The 24,457-nt window shown below is 46.8% G+C and overlaps 1 protein-coding gene across 1 annotated transcript in view; it reads right to left on the bottom strand.

Annotated features, from left to right (window-relative positions):
* Window positions 1-8,227, bottom strand: part of PLAGL2 (PLAG1 like zinc finger 2) — a 56,915-nt gene extending 48,688 nt beyond the window's left edge. Inside the window, exon 1 of the mRNA XM_078651777.1 lies at window positions 8,110-8,227. The gene's annotated coding sequence lies outside the window, so the exon portion shown is untranslated. The remainder of the gene's footprint in view (window positions 1-8,109) is intronic.
* Window positions 8,228-24,457: the final 16,230 nt, after the last annotated feature.

Raw genomic sequence — 24,457 nt, 5'->3', positions numbered from 1 at the left:
TTTCAGCTACATTCAGGGTACAGTCGGGAGACCTTGCTGCACTGTTGGTATTGCATATATCGTTTCTTTTATTAATGTGTTATTTTTGATAACTGACCCAAGAGTGATCGCACCCTCTCGCAGTAAAGCCACGCTCGGTGTAAGAGCTACGGTAGCAGCACAGAGAAGAGTACAAGTTGACTCAAGTGATGATCCCGGCCTAGGTCTAAAGGTGCTGGGAAAATTGTGCGCGTTGGTGTGGGTGATTTATACAAGCGCATGTGGCAGGAAACTGCAAAGTGCCTACTGTTTGTTTACAAGGCGCGGGCTGATTGGAGCCCGCAGCCATTTCGCGTCTCTCGTTTGGACACGGAGTTCGGTGTTTTCTTCACACGGCCGGACTCTGTAACGTGTGCTTACGGATGGCAGTGTTTGTGGCTGTTTGTGTGTTTATATGCATGTGTGCGTAGGCTGCAGAGAACGGACAAGTGATTCAGGGGCACAGACAGGGTGCACAGCGAGAGCTCTTCTGGGAAGTCGGCTGTACACTCTGTTCTTCCTCAAGCCTTCTCTTCTCCACGGCGCACTGGACATGAGCACAAGTGTAACTTTTACCGACACTGAAAAAGACACTCTTCGCTGTGCAGTCTCCTGTTTTAAAGGAACAGTGAGTGTCAATGGGCATTAGATGAGGCAAGCACAGGAAGACTCAAAGGCCATTTACAGTCTACGCCTGGTATGAGGCACCATATAGCTTCAGCAAACACTGAGGTAGAGCACGGCAGCTCAGTTGGTAAGTGCACCTAGAGCAGATACCTGCATGTAACCTGAACGCGACGTACGGAAATCAAAATCAGTTACGTTCAGACTCAGTCTCATGGAGTTTCTATTATTTCATTGAGTGGATGTGTCTGGAAATGGGTAAGCACATCGGGTGTGCCACAAATTGTGTCATTTGTGACTGTGGCATATTAAGGGTGCCACTGGCCCATATGATAGTTTCATGGTAAGAAACTTAAATAATTGGGTGCAGTAGGCAACCAACACCGCCGGTTCCCTATGCGACTGTACGTGTTGCATTATAGAATGCTACGCCCCCGAATGGTGTAGACTTGAAAATGATAACACCGCAAGAAGCTATAGGGCTGGACCCTTTTGGTCTTAACCTGATCTTTTGACAAAAGATCAGGATAAAGAGACACTCCAGATGTCCTATTCAGTGTCAAAACTCTTGCATTATGATTTTGACCAAGAATGTAATTGAAATACACATTATCATATAAAATAAAACTGTAACAATTACACTACTTGGCACAAAAGTACCAGCACTCTTGTTAAATAAATGGATGGATGGAAATACCCAGCTCACAAGTTGTAAACATATGAGGTGTGAGCAGTGGCTAATTTGTAAAAGAATAAATGCCAGGACACAAGGTTTTTCTTAGAAGCCCTCCGCCGGCGCTATTCAATGTCTGGTCTGTCGAATATCAAGGCTATCTGGTCATGATTCCACCTCTCCTCTCTTACATTCACCACCCTACTCTTCCGTCTCTTATCTCACTTTGAAGGGTTTTTTTCTTCCCTGCTTTCTTCGTTACTGTTCTTCTAGGTTTATCTCCCGCCTCCTTTTACCCGTACCTGCCTTTCTCTCTAGTTTTGGGTCAAAGTCTGAGGGTGAAAAATAAGTCCAAATCCCCAAAAAATTCGTACTGGTGCGCTCCACCTGCTCAAATTAAACACTGTGTCCGAGTATTTTGTCCAGTGTAGGTATTTTCTTTGAAGTGTGGTATGAGTAGTTTTGTTGTTCCTGGTATGAAAGAAAAACTAGATACAATGAAAAATCCATCACAACGTACGCTACTTGTGCCTTGCCTGATTGTTTTCTTCTGTTTATGGATTTGAATAGCACCTATGTCACTTTGAGGTGGGTTCCGAGGCATTAGGTACAAAGCTATGGATGGAACTCAAATTAAGGCGATTCTGAAGGGAGACCACAGGACACTGAAGTCCATCAATATTTCAGGAGTTATGGACCGGTGCTCACCCAAGCCCACAGACAGTGAAAACTGGGGGGGTTTCAAGTAAAGCTCTGAAGTCGTCCCATGTCATTTGTGAGTAATCCATCCAAGACTTATTTTTGCATTCTGACATTGTGCGTTCATATTGGTCTGTATGCCAAGATTGCTGTATTTTTAAAAGTAGGTTTTTCCCAATTGGTGGTTCGTGAGAGCATAAAATACAGATATATAATTCAGTATATTCAAAGTGATGGTGGCATAATGGAAATCTAGTCAGTTTATCAACCGGGCGGGTGCCAGTGAAAGTCTGATGGGTCTCTCATGTCAGATTAATTACATACGCGTGACTCACCCCAGCCCATTTGACCTTTCCACAAATCATAGATCAGTTTATGTGCCAGTGTGGCTGTGAGTACATCTATGCAGGCTACTGCGGAGTTTACAGCATGATGATGGACCATACCACAGAAAAGCTGTCTTCAAGTAGAACATTAGTGTCTCCACAAAAGATGTTCCTCGCCATACAGGAGTTTATCAAATGACAGTGATTTGCTTGAGGGCTGTCAACAAAAAACGCCTGAATTAGCCATTTCCTTCTAGCCTCTTTGCAGTGATGAAGCTGCATCGCCCTTGGCAACCACCATTGCATATGCCACAGCTTTCCAAACTGTGTGGCGCGACACATTACTGTGTCGCGCCCCAACCGTAGGTGTGTTGCGCGATGAGATGACTTCTGCCGGGAATCGGCAGAGTCGAGCTGCAGGGGCTCTTGGAAGTGGTGAAAAACAACAAAGCCCTATTAACATGCGCAAGGTCTTTAAAGACGTGTGAAGTGCTCGGGTGCGGCTGTGAGCGGCCCTGGGCTGCCACACACGACGGGGGGGGGGTGAGTGGGGGCTGCATGAGTAATGGTACACATTATTCAATTGTGCAGCAAAAATGCGTTTGCGTGAGCACAAGTGCATTTTATTATTTTTGTTTATCCTATGGGAAAATATTTTTCCTCTCATTGTCACACCTAAATTGGTTAACTCCTGCCCCTGCCAGAAATAAATCTCCGATTTCCTGATTCCTCTATATTTTCTACATTTTCATGGGCATGTCCACCCTGGAACTCCCACGCCCTGCCCCTGGAGAGGATTTACTCATGCGCACTGATTCAGCAAACAGGGGCAATATTTTGCCCGAATATGTGAATCCGTGCATGCAAATTCGCCGCTTGTGAAACCCAAAAGCGAGTTTGCCGTCATAAATTGAGCCATTTTCAAGTGAAAATTGAAATGAAAAATGCCAGCCATTTGGCTCTGTGAGTCAGACCTGACATTTCAAATCGATATGCAGATAAAGCACCTTCTGCTCAGCCAGTGGCGTCATGAGCCCGCCCTCCTTCTACCCCCTATTATCTTTATCAGCCACAGACAAGGATTGCCCTTGTGCCACTAAAATGTCACAGAGTTGTTTATGGGCAGTTTCCATCACCAGATTTTCTGATAGCTGCTCATACATGATGTAACATATAGGGGATGTGGGTCAAGGAATGGATATTGGAAGGAGCGGTGGAAGGAAGGAACGAAAGATGGAAGGAGGAGAAGAAACAGAAAGTAACAAAATGTGGAAGGAAGGGAGGGAGGAAACAAAGGAAGGAAGGGAGGAAACAAGCAACAAAAGGTGGAAGGAATGGGAGGAAACAAAGGAAGGAAAGGTGGAACGAAGGGAGGGAGGAAAAAGAAAGGAAGGAGGCGTAGTTACATAATTTAAGTGACACTGCTGTCAGGGGATTTACTTACCTTGTGGCAGGATACCGCAAGGACAGGCTTCTGGGAGCCCCACCCTGCCTGCAGTCTACCGGCACATGCTGCAGGCACAGATGGTGGGGTCGGGATGAATGGCTGTGCGCGCATCCCTGCGTCTTTCCCTATATGTGCTTTCATACTGTTGTGTGTGCGTCAATGAGTTGGTACCTTCGGATTTGCTTCCAATTGCCTCTTGGCATGGTGTGGTAGTATTTAACATGCACGTCCCTACGCTACCTGTTTTTTTGTGTTAGTATGTTGTGTTGTTAGCATGTTGTGTGTTTGTGTTAGCAAGGTGGCACACTTTTTCGTTTTTGCTCATTCATGTTTGTTTGATCCAGGCATTTCTTAAACTGTTTTTGAGCATGTTTGTGACTATAATTTTTATGTCAGGTACTTTATTCCCTGCACTTGCCCGGATGCATTGGCCTCTGTATGTGGGTCTGTGATTGTGTGTTTTTTGTATGCGCATCTGCCCATGTGCGGGCACTGATTTGTGTATTTTTACTCTCTCTGTGCGTGTACCTCTGTTCGGTGTAGTGGTATTTGGTTGTGTTTCTTTTTGTGTTCTTGTTTCTTATCCGAGTTTGTCTGCGTGTGTGTGCACCGGTTTGTACTGTGTGCTCCTGGGACCATGTCTGTTTACATTCATGTTTAGGCTTTCCAGCCTGCATTTATTTGCCTTCCTGTTTTTTTTGTTTCTGAACCTTTTTCTTTGTGTAGGAGTTGTTGAGTGTGTTTGTCTGCCTGCGATGGTTTCTGCATTTGCTTTGCATATTTGCTTCACAGCTGTGTGCAAGTTTAAAGCCAGTTGTATTTGAAACATCTAGCAGGGCAGATATGGTTTCAGTTACTTGAGGGTGTACTGTCAAAAGTGCAGGTGCTTCCGTTTTTGTTTTGGGGTGCTCCCGGAGAGTTTGTCTAGTTTCAGCATTGTGTGTTTGTTAGTCAATTGCCCTTTGTGTCTAGGAGAGTGCAAGCTTTTGTGTATGCGAGTGTCTGAGAATTTGCGTTCATCATGCAGGCGCCTCAGTCCTTTGTGTGAGTGAGTGTGTGTATATGTGTGGGAGAGCGTGTGCGAGTCTGGAAATGTCACATTTCTATGCATGTGATTGTTTTTGAACATGTCGGTCATCCTTTGTATATTTATGCATGTTTGTGGCAGAGTATGAGGGGGAGGTATGGGAGACATTTACATACTCCAGCACTATAAGCAAAGTATGAGGGGGAGGTATGAGAGACACGTTTACATAACCCAGATACCCGCTCTGTGGTACGGTGTGCATTAAAATAATTCATATGCGCTACAGGTGAAACATGTTTTCTAAGATTGACTTTTTTATCTTTAATGTTTATTTTATTATAGCGATACTAAGGGCGCAGGTGGCAATCGGCCACCAGTTCCGCAATATTATTCATGAACAATGGTTGTGGGCATGTGTCAATGTGTGCATGATTATATTCTTGTTTGAGGCACAAACTTAACCTTGCTTACACCCAGTTTTGCGAGTCACTGTCTTTGTTAGAAGAGATTCACAATTGCTTTATTAGCCATCCTGCTTTCTCAAATTTGCTTGAAAATGCACCATTTGCCCACTATTTTGTCAAAATTTTCTCCTAAGGTGGTGCGCGCTGCGCACGTGTCAGCGTGTCACACGATCAAGATTGTCTAAAAGGTGTGTCACTCACATGAAAAGTTTGGAAAGCTATGGCATATGCCATAAAGCTCCCACATTTAAGTGAAGGGAGGGTTGTGGAGGATTCACAGATTAATGGATTTTGTTTAGATCAATGCAGGAACCCCAAAAGGAATTCTACAGAGTTGTAGGCACTATGGTGTGATTAAAGGACATCTGGACATTTTTTAGTATGTGCCTTTATCTGGAACAGGGTTTTGCATTCTAAATACAAGTGTCACTCCACCGATACGTACCACTTAAGGATGGTCCTTTCTATAGTATGCATATAGCATTCCAGTAGCATGCATAAGATTTATTAGAACAATTCAACCTCTAATGCTGTTTTTAGCAAAGCTACCAGCAAAAACCTCATCAATGCCTGCATATCTAAGATCCTATTAATTTTCATGTTGGCAGCTTGTTAAATGGCATAGATGTGATGGTTCAATGAAAATTACTGGCAAAAGTCAACCGGTCTCGCCTATGTGAGATCTATTGACTGTCAATTTTTTTTAGCCATACTGTACAGCAACGCTATCTTCAGTGCATGGATGTTGATAGGGAAAATAAAGTGATGTGACGCATTCAGCCCTTGCTGTGTCATACAGCTTTTTGTCTTTACTGTTAGCCATGTTGCAACCTGGCTAAACTAAATTGTTAACGCCAACAGATCTCACATAGGAGAGACCTACTGGATTAGCCATTGCTTTTTCTATAAAACAGACACCTCCCATTTCTTTATATACAACTGTATGCACTATTTAGGTTTCGCCTGTGCTGTCGGTGAAAATGACCAAAAATAAAATCAGGCTTAGAACCTACCCATTACTTACCATTGGTTGGTTTCCTCGTCATTCTTGAATCCCTGCTTCTTACTGGTCAGGCCTCCCGGGGCTTCTGTCGCTGCTGTGGAGCATGGACCTAGCACAGCTTCCCGTTTGCGGTCAGTGTCCTTCCACTGTCTGTGCACTTCCCCAGGCACTTTAATACCTTTTTCCATGAACTTTGTAAGAGTGCATAGCACTGTACGGTCTCTCCCCCGCCCATGGTTAATTCTCTCTCCTCCAACTGCACCTCTTTCAAGTAGCTTGCTCCCCTCCAACCCCCCGAACCTGTTGGCCCTGCCAATGCTGGTTTTCAAGTCTAACTGCAGTTTACTCTGTTTAAAAGGTACAGTACAGATTACCACACTAGTCTTTAGCAAACATCTTCACTGTGTGTATTATGCCCAAGCTAAATGCAAGGTTTATCAATGATTCAGTACACACACTTGTATGGATGCAATGTATAAGAAACCAATATAATTCATAGATTAACTTTTTTACCTTTCATAAAATGATCCACACACACACGTACATACATACACACACACATATATACACAAACACAAGTTCTTTGATAGAATTGACAGTTTACAAAAGTTGAGTAATGTATTCCATATATTCCTTATGCACTGGCATCAGCAGAAAAGTCAGGTATGATTCAGACTTCAAGAGTCCAAAGAAAAAGAATTAAATAATTCTATCCTAATCATCAAATTCAACACGGTCACCTTCTCCCCCACACAAACGTCACACATTTTCTCTGACGATTTAGCTTTGTCAGGAAAATTGTCAAAACATGTCTAATAAAATTCTGTATGGCCAAAGAACAACACCAATTGTTTTCTATTTGCACGGCTGCTTTCATAATGGTCTTCATTTGATTCATGTTGACATCATTACCACTGAAGAAATGACATGGCGCAGATTTGCATTTTTTGCCCCTTAGAGTTTGTGGGGCTGTTTTATGGTCAACTTGATCTGATTTATACTTTTGTTTATGATGTTCCAAAACGTACAAAATGTTACCGAAAATGAAATAGTGTTCCCTCTCATTAGTGCTATAAATTATCTCAAAAACACACTGCACATTCTTGATTTTCAAACAGATTTTTCTCTATGAACTGTAAGACTGCAAAACGTCTAGCTAACCCAAAATGCCTGTTTTATATTTGAAGAGACTAAAATATATATATATATACATATATCCGCAGCACTAGATAGCTAAGGTCAAACGTATTGGCTTTGCCAATGCTCGTTTGCATGACCATCCTATGGTACGGTAATCTTTCTCCTTTGGGCAAAATGCACCTGGTGGAAGCTCTCAACATTCTGCCTGCGGGTTCTCTCGTGTGGAAGGCGCAACTCTCTACTATGGGGGCTGGCCTGCGCTGCAAATGGTCTCAATGGGGGACTTTTGGTATCTTAAAGTGAGCTGCCCCCCTTATGTACACGAGCTGTACTGAACCGCTAGTTCCTAGCTTTCACCCACCCACAGCTAGCAGAGCGGTCTGTTTCTGGCGCGACTGGGAAGAGGTCTCGCCCCACACACAACTTGTAATAAATTATGCACTCCAGAAAAGTTGTGCCGAGTGTCTGACAAAGTTAACGTCTCTAAATTGGGTTGGTTTTAGTTTACACTGTGTGTGGTCTGTGGGAAACTTGTTTGCGGGATTGAGGGCGGGGCTCCCGCTGGTTCCTAAGGGGAGGGGAGACAGTGTCAGTTCCTAACCTTTAAGTGGAGGACCGCAGGGTGGGGTCTTAACCTGGCCGCTCTACACGTAGTAGTGCTAGTGCTTTGGACTTCCGCTGTCCTTACCTCTGCCAAAAGCTTCCCGCGAAATTTAGGCCCCAGGCGGCTCCATTGCCCCCGGCGGCTGGGAAGAGTGAGCCATGTCGTGAGGCATCCTGGGAATGACGTAACCACGCAATCGCCACGTTCCCGCACTTCGGACACCGACGTTGGAGAATAATAAAAGATCGAAAAGTAAAGTTAAAAGTAAAGACACAAAAGAAGGACGAATCCCTAGTTCGCGAATCAGACTGTATACCGGCCATCTTAAAGTGATGTTAATGTTTACTCAGGAACAAAAACCCAAGGCTGCGGAAATAACAAAACAATACATTGTCATTTAACATAACTTTGAAGCTCCCGCCTTATGCCGATACAATTTACTCGGCTACCTTTCACAACTACATGTGTTAAATTCGATAAAGACAAGGTTACTCTAGGATTCCTATATCATTTCTTTAGAAATCGTTATTTGTTTGTAAAACTATTTTTAACCGCTGTGGTTTTAGGCGGGAAGACGCCTGCATTGCTCGTGATATGAATACTTCTACTTCAAAATGGCCACTGCTGCTTGTCCACGAAGACAGAGAAGTTGATGCCACTTTTGCCCCTCTTTTGTTTTTTTCAGGGAAAGTTCTTAGAAGATGGGTGTTGTGCAGATTGCGTTCCAATGAACTTCAGGGAGCATTTCTGATTGGCTTAGAAGCGTCCGATCTTGACATTGGCCCGAGAAATAGAGTTAAGAGTTTTTTCTGTAATAACTACTTCTTCCCGAATTTCACAGGTAACGAGTATCGCAATGTCTTCGAACGTTTACACGTTTACGGAAAACTTTCCTCAATTCCACACGATTATTTCAAACTTGTTACACAATCACCATTTATAGCAATTTTCTCTTTTATCATTGGATTAAAAAATTACTGAGGAATAGACCCGTAGCTCCAAATTTATTATAAATTGATACTTATGTGCAGAACTTCAGATAGCCTTTTGGTGTAACGCATTAATTAACTTACACATTCCTTTCACCCTTTTAGAGTAAATTAGAGGTTGATGCATTGTTTCACAGAAGTTTGACACCTTCCTCAGAAAACATCAACCGCTTGTGTATATTTTACAATTCTCGACACAACCCAAAACACAAGACATCCTATGTGACAACGAATATTCAATGAACGCAAATGTGAGCCATAGTGTGTGCTCAAACACAGAAAAAACCTAATGATTTAATCATATGAGATGATGACTATAGAGAGGCCTAGCTAGTGGCCACATGCAGGTCCGGAAATTAGTCAACCAAGATGCCCTGAAACCGTTCAAAGTGCCAAACAACATTATCACTTATAGCCCTAATAGCAGTGATCGGGCAACGCAAAACAGTGGCCAAAACATGCACAATGGACCCAGTGCAATGAAAGAATCCATTTGGACCCAAATACAAACACCCAGGAACCATAAATGCGTTCAATCACAATGAGCTCCGGGTGCTGGGCTCAGGCAAAACATGTTTACACCCAAAGATATTGGGGCATATTCTCAAAGATTTATCACAAAGTTATCTGCACTTTATCGCAGCCAAAGTGGCGATAAGTTTATCGCCCCATTCACAATCTGGTGCTAACAGCCGGTATCACCATTTACCTGCGATTGCAGCAGCCAAAATCATCGCCACAGACGACCCTGGCAACTATCGCTAATAAAATGCAGAGTAGGCGTTCCCGTGCAAAAAGCCAGGACAACACCACTCCACAACAGTCTCAATGACCAGCCAGATCGGCGAGAGCATCCCAAAACATGTGATAAGGTGCATTAGCACTAGGGATTTAACACCTGCTCCTACCTGGTGCAAAGTCGGACGACAACGTGCACCATAAAAGGGAGCCCAGCCCAGGGCCACACCTGAAGAACAACAGATGAAATGGAGCTACTGATCATGCAGCTCGGAGCCCCAAGAGGGACACAACACCCATAGCCACTTCAGCCAGGCCCGCCACCCCATCCTGGACCCCCGCCTCCCCCGGACTACCACAGAGGCAGCGCAGACAAAGACAGCAGACCTTCAGAAAACGCACCAGCCTCACAGATCTAACACCAGAGGATGTCATTGCCCACTACAGGCTCAAAAGGACAACCATCCTCCGCATCCTGAACATCATTGCCCACAGGCTGATGGTACCAACACAGGGGACAACCAACATCCCTCCGCAGACAAAGCTGCTGGCTGTGCTGCATCTGTTGGCCTCGGGTACCTTCCAACGAACAACTGCCAGAGTTCAGAGGCGTCTCACTGCCAGCCCTATCAAAGTTCTACACAACTGTCTTGGATGCCATCATCAGCTTGGTAACCCAGTACCTTTACTTCCCCCCCACTGCACAGGAACAGCTTGAGATCAAGCAAGGCTTCTACGCCTTAGCTGGATTTCCGCACGTGTTGGGGGCAATAGACTGCACACATGTCCTACTTGTGCCCCCTGCCGACACTGCACACAATTACTGCAACAGAAAGCACATGCATTCCATCAATGTGCAGGCAATAGTGGACCACCGGGGACTCTTCACCAACGTCGTCGCCAACTACCCAGGCAGTGTGCATGATTCCTACATCTTTGGACAGTCCATCATCATCCAGCGCTTCTAGGATGGCACCTACAGAAATGCTCTGCTCGTTGGTAAGTACCAAATGAACACACCACACACCCCAACTCCACAATCATGCAACTCACAACTTTGGTAATGCACATGTTACAAACTCACATACATCAAGACAAACAACATGCCCCAGACACGACAGCACAACTTACTGTGGTAACCTGGGCTAGCCATGTACATGAGCCATCAATGTCATGGCACCTCAGCCACACAATAGCAGAATGTGGGGAGAGGTGGGAACCAGGCATGTGTGAAGGGGGCAAGTGACCCATGAATGTAAGTAAGTAAGTAAGTAAAAATGTATTGTTTTTGATTAATGAAAACCATTACAAAAATACATTCCGATAAAACATTTTGGTTAGTTAAACTTTTCAGTCAGTACTCTATTAAAATGCTTATGTATTTAAACATGCAGGAATAATTCAAAAGTGCAGAATGTCAATGGTTACATTTTGCTCAGAGCCTCCGGAGTCTATACACAGGTTACAGTTTGTAAAGATTTAAGATTTTTATTGTATTTGTGCTCCCACAGGGTACCACTGGTCCTTGCTTGGATGCTACTACAAGCTTCCCATTCAATTGTGAGTCCCTTGGGTTAAAGCAATCAAGTACTGCTTGTCTCTGGGTACGTATGCCTCGTTCATTAAAATTCGTTTTTAGGAGGCCTACCCTTTCCTCTTTTAGCTCAATGCAGGAGCATGTTCAATGTCCTCATTTCAAACTCCGCATAGCCTGCATAAATTCCCACAATTCTTTCTTAGCCATGGTGGAAGATGAGGTATGGCTGGCAAGATTCCTAACCTGTATTTTACAAAGGCTTCTTTTGACTTCCTGGAGTACCCCAGTTCAAAGTATGCCTGCAACCCAAATGATTTGTATCTGCACAGAGTCATCCATGCGTGGCTCCTGTTTGCAAAGGCAACTTTGTCTTCTGCGAGAGAAAGTTTCTTAAAAACCTTATTTAAGATGTGATTAAAGTGCAAGTGCGTTGTTGGGATTTCCCATAGGTAGGCTAGACCAGTGATTCCTCCAGGTATGCTTTAGCCGGCAAGGTGGATGTGCTGCACAGTTCCAGCCAGAGCTGGTGATTCAGTGTATTTCTGTCCGAGTTCTTGATTTTGTGCCAGCACTTGATGTACGAAACTTGCCTTGCGAGGAGTTGCTTTGTTAGTCCAAACACAAGCCGAATCTGTGCTGGCGAGGTGTATGGCGGGAGGTTTAGCATTACTGTGTATGCTTTTGCCAAGGTGGTATCCAGCAGTGTAGCATCCCTGCCTCTCAGTACTTCCCTGCCATAAGTAACTAATGATGGAATTTTTGCTTGCGCAACACGGAGCAATGGTGAAAATGTTGGTCCAGTCAGTTTTGTTTTAAGTTGCCTTAGCGTTGTCACAGTCGCCATCCCTTTCCTCTTGATGGCCTTAAGCTGGTTTGAGAATTGGCCACCCTTATCAATCATGACACCTAAGTATTTATACTCAGAGCAGTTTGCAATTGCAGTTTTTCCAATAGATCAAAATAAGATTTTTTTTTCAATTAATTGTCAGAGTTTTAGTTTTGTCAATGTTAACTTCCAGATAGTTCTTGGCTGCGTACCCATGCAGTGTGTTGCGTAGCCGTTGTAGACCTACTTGGGTGTTGCTAGTGAAAACAACATTGTCCGCATAGACATGCTGGAAATGTTTTCTCCTCCTATTCGAGGGGCATGCGCATTGCAAGCAGTGAGGGCTGATGTCAAGTCTGCTGTATAAAGGTTAAAAAGAGTTGGTGCGGAGGAGCTACGCTCGCGAACAAGATGGCTGCTTAAGCTCCCGGCTCCGCCGACCTCCGTCTCCCGTCGGATTATCCTGTTATGTATCCTGATCTTACGCCAGATCTCCAGGTGGATGAATAGTTGCTGACCCCAGTGGTGCAATCCCGATCATTTTGCGGACTTGCTCGACGAAGTTGCACCGTGTTGCAATTTTCGGCCTAGCCCGGCTGGTGAGCCGGTGCCTCGAGTACTGGCCCGGCCGGGTGACAATTGAACAACATCGGCCGTGGGACCCAGGTTGGGTCCGGTCTCTCGCTGTGGAGGTCATCTTGCCCGATTATGATGGCGGTCGCTCGGTCTGCTTAACACCGAAGAAGAGGTGCCGCGACGCTCCTGTGGCCTCGGGCCGGAGTCCCCTGTCCCGGAGACCGGGTACGCCCTCTCCCCGAATTCGAAGGACTGGGGTCCTCGCTCGCGGTAGTGGAAAATAGACTGCTGTGCGGTACATGACCAATCGCCCTTTGTGACCGTCCACTCCGTTCTTGCTTGCTCCCCCGGAGGACCGAAGCTCTGGGGTCGAAGATCTTGCCAGCAATTATCCGAACGGAGATGGGTCGGACGGAGTGCGAACCATCGCTGAGGACCGTCCTGATGGCCATCGGGGCTCTACATACTCATGTGAACGTTATGATCCACAAAATGTTCGCTTTTGCAACTGGGACTGAGCGCCTGAGACCGGATTCTGTTCCATTGCAGGAGCCCACGCGTGCGAGGCCTCCCACGGTTAATGCCTTGGCGGTGGAGGATAGCCTAGGGCTGGATGCTGTGTTGGAGCCCTTGGTTGGTAATCGAATACCTGAATATATCCCTGGTACCGTGAATGCACTATCACATCTAATAGTTCTTCCGATGAAGGTGGAGCCACTCGACCCCCCGTTCCTGGAGCCTCTCTCCACTCACTCTCGGACCGTAACAACATTTACTTCCCCCCTGGCAGTTTCATCATGTTCTCGGAGGAATCAGAATTGGGACTTACTGTCGGAAAGGGGGCACTTATGTGAGACTAGGATCTGTGATGGACTATTACTATTGACTTTATCTGGACTGAACATTTTTGCCCTCTTGGTTCATCTTGTTTATCCTGTTGAGAGAGTGGTTCCGCCTGTGGGAGTTCGTATTGCAGACCGTAAGGGCCAAGGTTGAGATTGACTGAAACGGGCTTGTATCGTGGCTTCAATGGACATGGGTTTGCTACCACTATTCTTGTGGAGGGTTGGGCGGCGTTTATAACCTCCCCTGTTAGCTCTGATTGAATATCCTGATTGCTTTTGGTTATGCGCTCAGGGGTTGTTGTTTCTGGCGTGGGGAGGGGGGACCGGGAGCCTGTATGTCAATTTCCTCCCCCACTTTTCTTTTCTATATTTAGAACACAGTTAGTTGGGGCGACAGGCACACTGCTAGTTGGGGTTGGGCGGAAGCCTTATGCAGGGTTGCAGGGTGGGGGGTAGGGGTTTGTTGTTTTGTCTTTCTTTTAGTTTTTCATGTTTACTATCCTGTTCCTCTTCTGTAACTAGATGCCTTCCTGAGGGGTTGTACTGATAGGTGGGTGGACGGGTCCTAGGGGTGGTGATGTGCAAGAGATCCTTAATAATGTAATGCTTTCAAGTGCTACAAAAGGGGAGCGATTGTTATTTTGTTATGGCTCACTTCTTTTAAGCCTGCCTGCCACTCGAATTTTCTGATTCTTTTTCTCCTTAAAAATCCTGTTTCTAGGGGTGGTGGACTTACGAAAAGTGTCGAACTGGTCGGATGGTATCTCCTGTGTCTTAATGATCGCATGCCATGGTAGCTTGATATTTAGCTTTCACCTTGTGGAATTTCCGTACATTATCCATTGTTTGTCTGTATAAGTGTTGTTGACTCCGTAATGTAAGGCATCTGCCGATTGTTTTTCTTGTATTTCTTTAATAAAAAGAATTTTTTAAAAAAAGAGTTGGTGCTAGGACGCACCCCTGCTTGAGGTCTTTAGTTGTTGGTATGCGCCTTGATAGGTGGGAGCCGTTACCAAGCTTAACCTGTATCCACGTGTTGGAGTGTAATTCTATCAGGAGAGACGGAGGAACCCCCCCCCCAGAGAGCCAGTTTTCTCCAGAGGTTAGCTCGGTTGACATCGAACGCCGCCTTAAAATCGGCAAAGCAAAAATTGAGAGTTTGTTTGGTATGTTTTGCTTTATCGATGAGTAATGACATTGCTAAAAGGTTGGTTGTTGTTCCAGTCTCTCTACAGAACCCTGTTTAGCTAGGGGGAATTATATTTTGCTCTGTTGCCCATTCATGTAGCTCAGTCAATAAATTCCCCGCAACGTATTTTGCCTCTACATCCTGGCATCCTGTACAGACTGTAGTTTTTTGGTAGGGTTTTGTCCCCTGCTTTATAAATTGGTGACATAATGGAGCCCTTCCATGATGCGGGCAAACACTCAGTCTGTCTAACAGAACTGAAGAGAGGAGCTAGGGTTTCTGACCAGTATTCTGGATCTTGTTTAAGAAGAGCTGGTGGAATCCCATTTGGCCCAGGTGCTCCTTCTTTCCTCCCTTTGGAGATTTGTTCCCTGATCAGGACGGCATCGATTTAAATTTACCTCGTTATTCATCACAATTTGAGGCGGAGGTGCAGGCTGGTCGTCCTTGTTAGTATTTAATCCAGATACCTGTTGATTGAAATGAAGTTCTAGAAAAAGATGTCCAAGTTTTTTCTGTTATGTGTGTTTTAAAACCACCATGTGCCAGTTGTAAGAATTTATTTATCGTTGCCCAAAATCGGGCACTGTTACTTTTTTTTTTTAAGTTTGAAAAATCTTTATTCATGGTAAAAAGATATGAATCACAGCATACTGCCTACATCCCTGGTCGGGCCAGTATTGCGATGCATCAAATGTGTAGATAATATATCAAAAGGGTAGGGGAGCACACAGCAAGCCGATGTGGAAGGGGAGTGCCTCTCACCTCGACAGGGCGGCGCCCGAGCAGGGTTTCCATGACCGCTAACCCTCCTGCGTCCCTGACGACCAGGACTCCTCCTCTCTTCCTTTCCCTGCAGGAAACAGAACAGCCAGCGGGGTCGCGTAACGAACCGGAAGCGAACTCCTGTGACCCCGGAGAACCCGGAAGTCCCGCCCCCATCATCAGCCCGATACACAGAAAAGCCAGCGACGAAGAGAGGAGAGCGTTCCAGGCGGCGGACTCGTGGCAGGAGACAGCGTGCAGAGAACCGTAGAAGGAGGCGGAAGGAGTGTGAGGAGCGACGACGAGGAAGAGGAGGACGTCTGGACCGAAGACTGGTGGAGTCCTCAGGAGGTTGCTGGAGAGCGGCCGCGACTCGCTGGAGAGTTGCGGCGGGGCACGTGAGTACACTGTTACCTTTTCTCCGTGCCTCTCTGTAGATAGATGTAAATATAGCTGTACATACGTATTTACCACTGATAGAGCACCAAAGCACTGCATATAATACTTAGTCGTGTCACTTCACCTAACGCTTTGTACCATAGTCCCTGCATTCCTCCCTCACCTCGGCACGCTCTCCCCATTCCCCTTTCTTCCCCCCCCCTCCTCTGAGTCCTCCCTTACCGTCCCCGTCCTCACGTTCTCTTTGGTCCACTCACAACCCGGGTGTTGGCGATAGTACTCCGACGGTCCAACCCAAAAGGACTAACCGCCCTGTTTCTCTCTCTATTCTCTCCGAGGCGAAACCGGATCCCGTCGGACGACCAGAAGACACCCCGAAGACCTCTTCCCTCGGAAGGCCCGCGCAGTCATGAGAACTTCTGTCCAGCCGACGCTCGGGAAGGACTTTACAACATCCAGGCTCACACCCGCTTCCCTACCCTGATACCGAACAATAATAAAACAGCTACAATAGCGAAATACATACGGCCTCCACGCCTGTTATTCCGGTCCGCACCTACCCCTAGTCCACACTTGGTGTCAGAAGTGGGATATACTGGAAGCATGGAGGCCGCGGTGAAACAGCTGGCAGAAAGCCAGGAGCTGCTAGGGAAGATGATGGAACGCTTCCTTAAAACGTCTGAAGACGATCGAGGCCAGCTTCATGATGTCCTAAAGGACCAGGGCACCGTTCAGGATCAGGCCCTCGGGAGGCTAGCCGACGTCATGGGACAGCACAGACCAGTGGCCTCTCTGCCCTCTGTAGTCCTGCAAAAGTACGTCCCGGGAGAAGACCCGGATTTCTTCTTTACAGACTTTGAGCGTCTGGCACAAGCCGCTGCATGGCCGGCCAATCGCTGGGGACACTACTTGGGGCCTCTGCTGACAGGGGAACTGCAGGCGGCCTACCAACAGGCCAACGTACAGGGACAAACACCGTACCAAGACATAAAGACCTGTATCCTAGAGCGTCTAGGGATCGACGAGGAGACCTACAGGGTACGCCTGCGGCAAGCCCGCGAAGGACCCCAGAAGACACCCTGGGCTTTGTCTTTCCGCGTCCAGGATCTGGCCAACCGCTGGCTGAAGCCTGCCACGACCTCAAAGGAGGAGATTCTCTCCAAAATCTATTTGGAGCAATTTCTGGCCTCGCTCCATCCCGCCACCCAGAAATGGGTGCGACAACACACCCGCCTAACACTGGACAGCGCCGTGGAGATCGCTAGCGCCTACAGCCGAGCACAAGACTTCCAGAAGAAAGACGAACACCCTCTCCGGATGCCCCATGGAAGTCACCCTTGGCCCAGTGGACATCCAATGCGTACACGGTGACACAAAGAGGTATCCCACCACCAGTGTCCGAGTGCAGCACACCTCAGAAGAAGGAAGCCCGCTTACCGTAGGACTGGTGCCAAACCTACCGGAACAAGTTATCCTGGGGAACGACTACAGCGGTCTTCCGCATCTGCTACAAGACGCTACGGACTCCTTAGAAAGGTGGTGGACCGAAGCTCCCTTTTCTCGAAACCCTCCCCCCGTAGAGCCAACAACCAAAGTCCTGAAATCTAGAGGCCAAAAGAAGAAAGAGAAGAGGACCCACACCACGGCCTATCCTGTCCAGGTGGACAACCATCCTTGGGAATCCGATCGTGAATATCGAGCTGCACAACAAGAAGACCCGGTGCTACAGGACGCCTGGGGGCGTGCCTTGGAAAATGAAGACCCACTACACGTATGTCCTTACATCTTCAAAAAGAACGGTCTGCTCTACAGGAAAGGCATATGTTCATATGCCGACGATACACAGCTGATGGTGACTATGGACGAAAGATCGGAAAGATCGGAAACAACCAAAAACAAACTACACAGCTGCCTCTCCGAAATGGCAGATTGGATGCGCAACCACTGCCTTAAGCTCAATGCCGGAAAATCGGAAATATTACTGTTCGGAGGAGCCAAACTATCGTGGAACGATACGTGGTGGCCACCGTCACTGGGAACAGCCCCCACCCCGAAACAGTACGCCAGAAACCTTGGCATTATGATGGATGACGCACTGTCCATGAAAGATCATGTACGCATACTCTGGGGTAAAGGATTTGCAATCCTGAAACTCCTAGCCAAAATTTTCTCTTGGATCCCACTGGACTGCCGACGTACGATTACCCAGGCCCTCCTAGTCAGCCGCCTGGATTATGGCAATGCCCTATTCGAAGGGATGAACGAGCAACTGTTCTCCCGCCTACAGGTCCTTCAAAACCAGGCAGCCAAACTGGTATGCAATAAAGGCAAACGAGATTCGGCATCAGCATGCCTGAAACAACTTCACTGGCTGCCAATGCGCCAGCGTGCCACATTCAAACTGCTCTGTCACACGCACAAAGCCCTCCACAAAACAGGTCCTACAATCCTACAAGGGAAAATCGAGTTCTATATTCCAAATAGGAACTTAAGATCCAATAATTCAGCCCTAGCAAAACCTAAGCGCATCTACAAAACAAGGACAGGTGGACGAGCCTTTTCTCACCTGGCGGCCAAACGATGGAATGAACTACCTATGGATCTTAGACACACTACAAACCTCCTCCAATTCCGGCATAAACTCAAAACCCACCTCTTCCCTAAAAACTAATTCCCCCGCACAACCTCAGCAGTCCCCTTTTCTTTTTAGCGCCTTGATATCCCTTGGGATGAATGTCGCGCTCTATAAATACCAGAAATAAATAAATAAGGTGGACCCCAACAAAACCCTCAGCTACTCGTTCCCGGTCCCTTTCGCGACAAAGTACTGTTCCTGGCTCATAGTCATTTGTTAGGGGGTCATTTCGGAGATGATAAAACAGGACAGACCATTTTGGAAAAGTTCTACTGGCCTGGTGTGTACAAACAAGTGAGTCAATACTGCCGTGAATGCCCGGTATGTCAGAAGAACAGTCGGTACCGGCCCCCAAGAGTACCCCTCCAACCCCTCCCTCTCATCGACGTCCCTTTCAGTAGGGTTGGGATGGACCTTATAGGCCCCCTGTTACCCTCAAGGAGCGGGTGTAGATATGCTCTTGTCCTCGTGGACTACGCCACCCGTTTTCCTGAGGCCGTTCCCTTACGCCACCCAACTACCCAGAACATAGCTAAAGCCCTCGTCACTATCTTCACCCGGGTGGGTTTTCCCCGTGAAATATTGACAGACCAAGGCACCCCGTTTGTCTCCTCCCTTATGCGCCAGGTGTGTTCCCACCTGGGCATCAAACAGATAAGGACCTCTGCCTACCACCCCCAGACCGACGGGCTGGTGGAGCGGTATAATGCCACCCTGAAAACCATCCTCAAGAAGCTGTTAGGATTGGAGAGCCGTCGCTGGGAAGAAATGTTGCCCTTAGCCTTATTTGCGATACGATGCAAAGTCCAGAGTAGCACTGGATACTCCCCCTACAAACTCTTGTATGGGAGGGCACCCAGGACCCTCTTGGATATGGCCTGGGAGGCTTGGGAGGCCGAGCCTGATCGCACCCGGCCTCTACTGGAATACGTTGCAAACCTTAAAACACACCTAGGTCAAATCAGAGAAATAGTAAGGCAAAACATGATGACCGCTCAGGCCATCCAAAAACGCCAGTACGACCGGGGAGCCAAGGGGAGGTCCTTTGTTCCCGGAGACATAGTACTGCTCCTCATTCCCTCCTCCGACCACAAGTTACTAGGCCAGTGGCAAGGGCCATATCCCGTAATGAAACAGGTGACTCCCGTCACATACGAAATCGAATTGGACCACAACCGCAACCAGACACAAATATACCACGTAAACCTCCTGAAGAAGTGGGAGGGGCCACATCCGGTACTAGCCAGTATACAGTGCCGGGAAACCCTGCCGTTTGAGTGTTGTCTGGACCCTGATCTGCCCGAATCTAACAGACAAGACCTGAGAAACTCCCTATTACCGATACAGGCGGTCTTTTCCTCCCTACCAGGGCACACAACTGTCATTGAGCATGCCATCCACACAGAACCCGGTAAAACCGTGAGGCAACGGCCCTACCGGGTCCCTGAAGCACGCCGAAACGTTATCAGGGAAGAGACCAAGCAGATGTTGCAAATGGGCATCAGAGTCGTCAATCAGTAGCTGGAACTCGCCCATAGTCCTCGTCCCCAAACCCGATGGCTCCACGAGATTTTGCATAGACTTTCGAGAGGTCAATAAAGTCTCAAGTTTCGATACCTATCCGTTACCATGAGTAGACGAGATGATAGAACGTATAGGCAAAGCCAGATACACTAGCACCTTGGATCTCTGCAAGGGATACTGGCAGATTCCCCTGAAAAAGGAAGACAAGAAGAAAACGGCGTTCTCCACGCCGGATGGCCTGTTCCAATTTAGAGTCATGCCCTTTGGGCTTCATGGGGCACCTGCGACGTTTCAGAGGGCCATGAACATTGTCCTACAACCCAATGCCCAATACGCAGGAGCTTACCTTGACGACATCGTCATTTATAGTAACGACTGGCAAGAGCACCTGTCCCACCTGAAACAAGTTATCACATCCCTGCGGAAATATGGGTTCACTATCAATCCCGCTAAAACCACACTAGCTGCCCAGTCCGTAAAATACCTGGGGTATCTGCTTGGGGAGGGCGTTATCAGACCTCAAGACAACAAAATAAAGGCCATCCAGGCCATCCCCTTCCCACAAACCAAGAAAGAGCTGCGCGCCTTCCTCGGGCTGTTAGGGTACTATAGGAGGTTCATCCTCAACTTCTCCCAAACCGCAGTCCCCTTGACTGACCTACTGAAGAAATGCACACGAACAGAGGCCGTGCTACAACACCCCACTCCCCAGATGTTGCAAGCCTTTCACGAACTAAACCGATCCCTGGTTTCTGAGCCAGTCCTGATCAGCCCCGACTATACACAACCCTTTATCCTGCAAACTGACGCCTCAGACCAGGGACTGGGAGCCGTTCTATCCCAGAAAGACCAGACAGGGGTGGAGAGGCCTATTCTTTACCTCAGCAGAAAGCTCTTCCCTCGGGAAATGAATTATGCCGTAGTGGAAAAGGAGGCCCTGGCCATTAAATGGGCAGTAGAGAGCTTTCGATATTATCTGGAGGGGCGTGAGTTTATTCTATATAAGATCACGCCCCATTGGAGTGGATGGCACAAAACCGGGGCCACAACGACCGTGTGCTTCGGTGGTTCCTATCCCTGCAACCTTACAGATTCAAGACATTACACCGGAAAGGGGCAGAACAGGGCAATGCGGACTATCTTTCTCGATATCCCCCACCTACCTCCCCCACCTGGTAAATAAATAATTATTTACCGGTACTATTTTTCTATGCATTAACTAAAACAGATAGCTCAATAAATAAGAGGCAGGATCCGTGATATCTGAGTCAGAATGGGCTTTAATCAGATGGCACGAGCCAATGGACCATCGGGTTCCATCACCTGCAAAGGTTCAGGAAGGGACAGGAATGACAGTCTACTATCTCATTAACATTATACAGTATATATAGTAAAACAGTATAATAGCATTGCATACAGTAGGCGTAACAAGTGACAAACGTAAGATAAGAACATATGGACGTACAAAGAAGGCGTGCACAGGGCGTGCACGGAGACATGTGATGTAAACGTCACAGAAGTGTCATAAATGGGTGGATACATGGAGGGGGCTACCTGGGCAGCTGGAACCTTTAACCTACTGGTGCGCGCAAACGGGCCATGACGTGTAACTAGGGAGAGCTGGGGGCTCTGACTTCTGCACTAGAAGAGGAGACTAAAGTCTGGGATGTCAGGACGACATGTACCTATAGCGTATCTGGTATCTTGTGTTTGGAGTACATGTTGATAGAAACTAAATGTCATCAGGGCAAAGGTTACTTGACACTAAGGCTGGTGCATGCATATATTCTACATGTATTGCGTGTGCTATGAATCTTCTATGGATATTAATTCAGTAATTCTCTTGCATGGAGACAGAAAGACTAGACTATAGCTGAAGATGTTTATGCGGTTCGTTAGCTTAGGAATGTGAAGCCGGGGAGCTGAACTGATAACTAGAGGCATAACATATTCTTGGCAGACAGGCAGGCAGGCCAGGCCAGGCACCGCGCTGCTTGGCAAGAAGTAAGTGAAGGGTCAGGGATGCGGGAGGGGCTGTATCGCTCCTCGAAGTGGTTTCAGGAGACTGGAGCTTGAATCTGGTGTCCGGGCCCCATGAGGCCTAGAAACGGGGACAACTCGATGAATTAACGTGCACAATGTAAAACGTTGGCAACATAGGCCTAATACTCGTTGCTTTCACGAGGACTGGATAACTGGCATACTAACGTTGGACACAACTATAATTGCGTCTTTATTCGGGAAAAGGGGAACATATGCATATCGATCATGCACATATAACATATAATGGGGAACACGTAGGGACACATGACAAGGCAAAATTCAATTTTCCTCATTCCCTCCTTGTTCCCTACGTGTCCTTCAGGAAACATCAATATTCATGATACCATCTATCTGTTCATAGAGCATCATTTGCTCGTCTCGAATCTTCTTGGAACGGGACTTAGGACTTGGAATACAAGAGGTAGCGCACAAGCCGCAAATCGCAGGGCCACATTGTAAACATAGGCAACAACTGAATATGACCATTACAACTATTCCTAGGAATGATAATACTTTCCATCCCCAAGCAGATATTATACTCCAGAGCCAACCGGACCATGTCCAGGTGCCTGGATCCTGGTGTAACTGATGGGCTATCTTATGAAGTCTGGTTATAGCTGAATAAACAGACGGTGCGTTATTAGGAATGAAAATGCAACAACTAGATCCGATGACTCTACAAGCTCCGCCCCTATCGGCCAGTATGACGTCAAGGACAAGGCGGTTTTGAAGAACGACAAATCTAATAGCAGATTGTTCCTCGGTTAAGTTACCTAGAGCGGCAGTAGTCTCATTCACTACTGCTTCAAGGGTTCTGGTTAACCTACGTATCAGCTTACTATTCTGGACAGGACCTATGAAGAAAAAGAAACCTTTATTGAAGTCTGTATACTGTTCTAATGCAGTTTCAGTTTGATCGACAATTGGGGACTCGATCTCCCTTCTATGTCTGACGTGTACTAGATGTGTGTTTCTGTGATAATCAGATGGGGCTAAGAAAACTGGTGGCAGTAGGAAGGCAATGTAACATGTTCCATCCCAATCGAGGGGCAGACGTACATATGCGGTCTGACCACATACAAAATACGAATGACGTGAGGCTTTGAAAGTAGATTTCCCACTGTCACTATACTCGACCACAGTAGTACAATCACTGTGTCCTAGATGTATTGAACCATTCTTTCTAACACATAATTCGCCTTTCACTGGTAGGACTGTAATAGCAGGCAAGTCTGGAGTAGTCTCGAACTGAACATTCAAAACCATGAAATTCGAGGAATAATTACCTAGATCATATACTTCATTTTCTAGATCTAACCCTGTTCTATGGGAAAGACCTTACTTGTCTGGGAAACATGTTCTATTTAGAAGGGACTTATCGTCTGAGGATGACGTTAACGTAAACCATGCTCCACACGAACCATTGTGTGAAAACGGATAGGGAAAAAATGGCAGAACTCCCTTCTATGTCTGGAAAGGGGGGAGTCGACCACACACCCAACAATTTGTGGCATTGCTAGTCTGGTGTGAATAGTGTAACATTCGGATAAAAGTATTGTTGCGCACAGCAAGTCTATAGGATAACTCGTGAGGAGGTAGTTCACTAAAAGTGTGCTCTACTGTATCATTAGAAGACAAATGTACATGTGAATCAATAGGAGGAAAATATATATGTAAAAAATAACTTATGCATGTAATCATAAGACTCAGAAATAACATAAACATTAAAGTGACTACGCATCTGCTGCGCAGATTTTTACAATAACGTATTTTCTTGGAGTTTCGACTAACTCTCTCACTATGGGGGTCTATCTCATACATGTCAGGAACCTGTCTAACCGCTTCACCCGAGAGGGACTTAAACAATTAAACTGTCTGACTTACTAGACCTGAGCTTGAGTTTATACTCCTGCTGCGGAGTTTTCTCTAACAGGGGAAGTTTAGAGTCAGTATCTGGGCAGTCCTTGAAAAAAGTCTTTGGACGGAGTCCATGAAAACGTTTAACGTGACTGGAGTGGAGCCATCCCTTGCGGCCCTCCACTTTGACGGCGGTCCTCGTGGTCATCAGAACGAGTTTCGGCTCTTTCCAGCGGGGCTCCAGCGGACTTGATCGATCGAAATTTCTCACAAGAACGAGGTCGCCTGGAATGACCTCGTGCGGTTTCACTTGAGTGTTGTCTGGAAAGGCAGCCGCAACCTGTGAACGACAAGCGAGTAGTGCAGACATCAAGGAAGCTAGGTAATCTGTCAGCATATTACTGTCTACATCGGTAATTTTACGTGGCATTGGTGTACCCCACATGTTCGGGGGACGACCGAAAACAACCTCGAAAGGTGACAGACCTGAACGGGAGTGAGCGACCATT

The sequence above is a fragment of the Lissotriton helveticus genome, chromosome 7, assembly GCF_964261635.1.
Source record: "Lissotriton helveticus chromosome 7, aLisHel1.1, whole genome shotgun sequence".
Classification (NCBI taxonomy): Eukaryota; Metazoa; Chordata; class Amphibia; order Caudata; family Salamandridae; genus Lissotriton; species Lissotriton helveticus.
This window is presented reverse-complemented; position numbering and strand designations above follow the sequence as displayed.